Raw genomic sequence first — 6941 nt, 5'->3', positions numbered from 1 at the left:
AATAAAAAAAAAATATTAGTTATTTGTATGGGTTTAGTTTATATTTAAATTTTATGAATAGGAGTTAAAGATAAGAATTATTTTTAGAAAATTAAATTATTTTTAAAATGTCTAAATTTTATCAAATTTTACATAATTTTAAAAATAACATTCCATTAATAAACAAATAATTCTTCCATCTTACATTAAAACTAGCTCTAATTAAACTCTACATGATAAAAATATGATTTTAATTATTATTAAAAAAATAATTTTAATTAAAAAAAACCTTAATCATTTAAACAAAGCCCAAAAATTCCAGCCAGGTCGAACGTTTTTTACGTTCGTGGACCCAATCAATTCAAAGCTAAAATGGATATTAAATAACTACATTAATATTCGAGACCATGCAGGATGACAGTTATTTTTGAGGAATTTCATAAATATAGTTGTAACAATGGGTGTAATAAAAAAAGTTTTAGTTATTTTGTGTGGGTTTAGTTCATGTTCAAATTTCATGAATAGGACTTAAGATAAGAGTAATTTTTGGGAAATAAAATTATTTCAGAGGTGTTCTAAGTTCTATCAAATTTTACACAATTTTGAGGATAACAACGATAAACAAATAATTCTTCCATCTTGCATTAAATGTAACCCTAATTAAATTTTGCAAAATAAAAATATGATTTTAACTATTTGATATATATATATAAATTAAAAAAACACAAACCTTAATAATTTAAACAAAGCCCAAAAATTCCAGTCAGGTCGAAAGTTTTTTACGTTCGTGGACCCAATCAATTCAAAGCTAAAACGTATATTAAATAACTACCTTAATATTCGAGACCATGCAACCCCATAGTGAGATCAATTTGGCTGATCAAGTTGGCTTCTCCAATACTGAAGGGTCGGCCAACCTACATATCTTAAAACAAATTCCCGGCTAGATCAAATGTCGTTCCAAGTAAGCAAAATTGGAGCGTTAAGGGTTGTCCATAAAATCGCATAGGAGCTATTCTGAATACATTCAAACCTAAAATCGCATCGAAACCATATTCAATGAATTAACGGCTAAAATCACAGCAAAACTGGGGTACTTCCGAGTAGAGATCAAGCAACCCATTCATGTGATCCATTTGGTCGACTGAATCCAGAAGGGGTACTTCCGAGTAGAGATCAAGCAACCCATTCATGTGATCCATTTGGTCGACTGAATCCAGGAGGGTCCACGGACCCACATCGAATCCAGATGTCATTACGAGCCAGCAAAACTAAAACATGGATGGTTCATCGAATCAAGTAGAAGGCCGGCCATTCTAACGATGAAGGAAGGCCGGCCATTCTAACGATGAAGGATACGGCAAATATCGAGCAGACTTACATATTAATACTCATTCTGCTCTTTATATTCTTACTACTCATAGCTTTGTTTATGCGATCATTTTCAAACCACAACATAGAGTTCATTTCGCGGCAGCCGAATTTTCTATCAAAGTTGCAGTCTGATTTCAGAGAAACTCCCTCGTCTTGGGCAAACAAAAGCGAAAAACTCCTGAGAGAAGTTCTGCAAGTCTCTCTGCGAAGAGAAACAATCAGGCTAAAACTCCTGAGAGAAGTTCTGCACGTCTCTCTGCGAAAAGAAATTACAATCAGGCTAAAACTCCCGAGAGAAGTTCTACACGTCTGTCTGCGAAAAGAAACAATCAGGCATTAAAAACGGCGAAGGTGTGCGATTGATCCGCAGAAGCAACAACAAGTAGAAGACTTCATCAATGAAAACAAATCATTGGAAAAGCAGTCGGAGGAAAAGAAAAGGGGAACGCGAGTGACGTTGGACGACATCGACAAGCAACGGTTATGTGAGCTCAATACATATTTGAACTTCAGATCTCCTAGAGCTGCCATGGATTGGTTACCACCACACGAAACGAAAAGTTTGTTTGATCTAACAAATAAGCTGGGCTATGAAAAAGGCGGCCAGACCATCGATTGGTTATTATCAATGACACCCGAACGCATATCAAGACTCACACGAGAGTTGGGCCATCAAAATGCTGGGCAAACGGTGGATTGGTTCTTGCCAGAAGATACAAATCGGTTGATACAAGTTACCCGAGAGATGGGCTTTACAGAAATTGGAGAGACCGTAGAATGGCTTTTAGAAATGGCAACGCATAAACCTTTTGTTGAAATTATAATTTCAACTACAGTGAACAGAACAACAGCAGCTATTTTATTCATTTGTCGTGATCCGGCGCCCCACATTTTTTCCCGATCTTTTAAATCATCGCCATTACCATCTTTTCACTCTTTAATTATTTTTGTGTTTCCAGAAGGAAGAAAATCAGATCTAGTGCTACACCATTACTTTTCAACAACCGTATTAATGGGCATAATGGCTGAAACAGAAAAAGAACCATTCTCGAGCCGTAGCAGCATTTATCAGTCATAGATTTCATCACCACCGACTCAAGAAATACAGCGAATACAGCAAAAGATCAAATTTGTTAATCATGAGCAGCAGCAAGTTAAAGCAGTGATGACCCTTCTCGCACTATAAAATGCAGACACAGAAGTGTAGAAAAAACACAGATTGAAAGTCCTTTTGTAACACACAGCAGTGTAGAACAAGAGAGTTTTTTTGTATTGCACAGCAGTGCTGAAATTTTCTGAGATAGTTGTTTTGTGGAACTGAAGCATTCCTGTTGTAATCCATCTGTCAAGAGGAAGATGCTCTTTAGCATAATATTTTGTGAAGATCCCTCTACGTGCTGAAATTTTCTGAGATAGTTGTTTTGTGGAACTAAAGCGTCCTGTTGTAATCCCTCTGTCAAGAGGAAGATGCTCTTTAGCATAATATTTTGTGAAGATCCCTCTACGTGAGGAAGACTTATTTTATCAGTTAGTTTATCGTTCATAAATAGAAGTTTCTTTTTGCCTGTTGCTGTTACACCGTAAGTCGAAAAATACTTCACGTCAAAAATCCCTGTTGCTGTTACACCGTAACTCAAAAAATACTTGACGTCAAAAATTTACGTTGCTGCAACACCACGAACAGCGTTGCTGCAACACAAGTTACAGCAACTGAAAAAAACTGTGTTGCTGCAACACCATTTCCAGAGAACGAATTTTTTCTGTTTTTCAGAGTTAAAAACAGAGTATTTTTCTGTGTCAAAAACAGAGTATTATTTTGATCAGTTTTTGATCTTGAGGCAAAGTAAGTATGTGTTCTTGTGTTTTTGAATTATCAGAAAACAGAGTATTGCTCTCTGTTCATATTTTTGTTGTTTCGGAATTTATCAGAAAATTCTCAATAGTGGAAACAGAAGATTTTTCCACTGTATTTTGTTTGCAATAACCAGAAATTCCCGAGACCTTTGTTAGAGCTCAGCAATTCGTTGGGCTTTCATGATTGCCGTAAAACCATTGAGTGGTTATTGAATGAACCACAGCACAACATTGATTCAGCAAATAACGCAAGTTTGCGTAAGGCTGCCACTGCCCCCTTGCCATCTGCCCAGTTTGCCACCCGCTACCCGTCCCCTGTTAACATACCTCCCCGGTTTTACAGAACCGATTAGGGCATAGACTCTCTTTTTGTAATCCTAGTGTAGCATTGTACAATAATAATCGATCGGCCACTCACACTTTTAATCTTGCAGATTTGAAACCAGACCAGAGCTGGATGCATCAAACATTTGGAAATCATGTTGTCGCTCACGGGACGATACCACCAAGCCTTAATGTTAGTGGCAATCAATTTCATGTAGGCCAGACACAAGGAGGCCATGATCAATTTCGGATGATTAATTCAGGACCACGTCACCCATTGCAGTTCCAAAACGGCATTAATAGGTGGCTCCGAGAAAATCTGCAGCGTAATCCATTTCAGACCAACAGTAGAGGTCTCCAGGGAGGCCCACGCCCTGCAAAGAGTAATTTTTCCAACTGGATGGTTCAACAAGAAGTACCGATGCAGCAATCAGGCCTGGCTTCAAACTTGTCAAACAACAACACAGTGCTGGGATCAAACAGTAACCATCTGGATCACTATGTTGTTGCTGATAACCATTTTCAGAGGCCATATCCTGCCCAGGGACTTCCCAATATGCACAACGCCATTATGCGGAGAAGAATGGAGGACAGGTTTCTTGGAAATCAGCTACAACCTACATTTCCTGCTGGGGTAGGAGGAAACCCTCGTGATAATGCTGATCTCGGTCAGAGTGTCTTTGATTCTAATTTGTAGACGGGCTCAAGATTCTGTTGTTATTGAGAAATGTAAATTTTCAGATTCCGGATTGTTTTACTTACAGGTGAATTGTCTGCTTTCTTCTTTTCATATTTGTAGATGTAAATATAATTCTCTGCAATCAAACTACTTTGTAGTTATGTCAATCATATTATATCGTTGCATTGTCTGCTTTCTTCTTTTTATATTTGTAGATGTAAATATAATTCTAACCAAACCACTTTGTAGTTATGTCAATCATATTATATGGTTGCATTTGGAGTATAATCTAGATAAATTTTAACACTAGATATTGGTTAGGTTCAAAAGAGAGATTTACTCAGGCAGATCTGAATCATTAGACGGGATGTAAAATCCTTGGAGAAGATATGCAGATGACATTCTCTTTACGGGGCCGATTGTATTTGCATGGTGCAGGAGGACAACAGAATACTAGAGGTACTTCAATTTTAATTTTTAATTATTGAGTGGGTATTAATAATTAATGGTTATTATTTTATTTTTATAATTTTTTATTAAAGTGATAAGAAGAAAATAAATAACTAAAAAAAATCAATAAATTTTGATATGGAAAAATATTAAAGTTAAAATAAATAAATTAAGGAAGAAATGTTATATTTAAAATTGAAATTTTTAATTATATTAAATTTAATTTCCAAAATAATTATAATATATTATATATTGGTTTTTATTATTTTTATTATTAATAAATAAATATTAAGAGAATAACTTATTTTATAAATGGTTATTTATATGTTTAGATTTAAATATAATGAATTATATTATTAATTTTTTGAGAAGATTTTTTTTGGGGAGATCACATTACAATATTTTTGTTGACGCGTTTCGAACCAACGAATGTGGTTAATAAAATGTTCATTAGTAAATAAATTTTAATTTGTTTATATACATAATATTGTTTTAATTGAGTTTGAGTATAATTATGGTTGTATGAAATGCTTTTGTTTTTAAGTATACAAATCACTTGTGTTTACTGTTTAAGTCCTTGTGCACAAAATTATCAAATTATAAATTTTTTTATTAGTAAGCTAGCTAGGAAAAATTATTAATTGGATTTATCACTTTGATAAATCCAAAGAAACTAATATTATCAACATAATTGCTAAACAACCTAATATTATATTTATGCCCCATAGTGATACAACTACTCAAATATATAAACAAGAGAAATAGAAACTTGTTCCTATCAAATGGAGGGAGAGTTAACTACTTCTACTTTTAGACTTCTAGCATTCTCCTTAGGGGTTGCAAGTTCCAAGCTCACATTTTCCTTAGCAAATATGGACACCTTATGATCAAACTATCTAACCTGTTATTGTAGAGAAGTGAGGAGAAATATGATTTCCTACTTTGCCTCATTTTGTTCAATGAATAATTTACCCATGATTATCTTGATCTATCAATATAGGTAATATGTTTGCAGGTATTTAGTTTTCCTTCTTGTGTTTCTAGTACCTGAGATCCATTACTTATCTTCCTCAATTTCACCATCATGAATATTTGTTTCTGCCCTGGCTTCTACATGCTGAGGAGGATTGAACTAACCTTGAGAAGTAGAGAAATTCTAGAGAAAGTTGAGCTCTATGCCATCCATTATCAAGGTGATTATGGTATGAGGTTGTGAAAGAGGCTTCTCGAAATCAAAATGTGTGATGTGAGGAAACAAATTTTGGATTTTCATTATGGCAATGAAAGCCCAACCCAAAATGTCCTTAAAAATCCATTGGATGTTATATAGAGCCTCTCTCCCTATCATTTGTCCCACTACCTTCAACATGATTTACTAGCACCAAGATATTAACTAAAGCACATGGGAAGTTAGTGTTATGACTCGATTTGGGGGAGTGAGGTCTACTTGAGCTAAAGTCACATACTACTTGATTAGAAAGTATATGATAGATGAATTTCAAGGTGTATGTAACATTGAATGGTCATACTTGAGACCTTCATTGGTGAGTTAGTAGGCAATTTTGTTTCCATATTTTTGATATGAAATGGAATAATTACTAGAATTTGGTGAAGGGGTTGTTATGCACTCTAAGTCCCCTTTAAGTTCCCAAATTTCTTAGATTTTATTAACGGCAAAGCCTCACAACATCTTCATGAGCATTTGAATAACCAATCAAGAGTCTCCTTCTACTATTATCTTGGTGAATCCTTCTTGGTATTTTACATGAAGACCAAATTCTAGAGTACGCAATTTTGGTATAGCGTTACTATTATGCCATGATATCCAACATAAGTCTATAGCATTTCTCCATGATCATTTCTAAACATCCCTAAAAGCTTGTTAGGCCTAGGTTGCTTTTAGAGGCACCATTAAAACTTAGTTTTATGAATTCTAGAGTGGGGAACTCCCATTTGTTTGGAATATTGTTTTTAGCAAACATTGAGCTAGGAAGATAGAGAGTGCTAGTGAGGTTGGAGTTGAACTTGAATGCTTTCAATATTTTTTATATGTTTATGGAGAGATTTTTAAATATTTATATATTCCTTTCTTTCCAAACTTCCTACAAAAGAAAGCCAAAAAAGAAGTATATGATAGTGAATTAAAAATTGTATGAGACAAGGATGTTTGTCTCTAATTTGTTAAGGTTTTTACCATGCAAACTGTTTACATAAAAACATCATCTCCCTTTTTCAATAAAGTTGTTGCAAACACAAACGAGTTAAAGAAATGTTCTATAAT

The sequence above is a fragment of the Pinus tabuliformis genome, chromosome 1_1 (assembly GCF_031772625.1).
Source record: "Pinus tabuliformis cultivar Carrire ecotype Pingquan chromosome 1_1, CPIR1, whole genome shotgun sequence".
NCBI classification, from domain to species: domain Eukaryota; kingdom Viridiplantae; phylum Streptophyta; class Pinopsida; order Pinales; family Pinaceae; genus Pinus; species Pinus tabuliformis.
Note: the sequence above shows the minus strand (reverse complement) of the source record.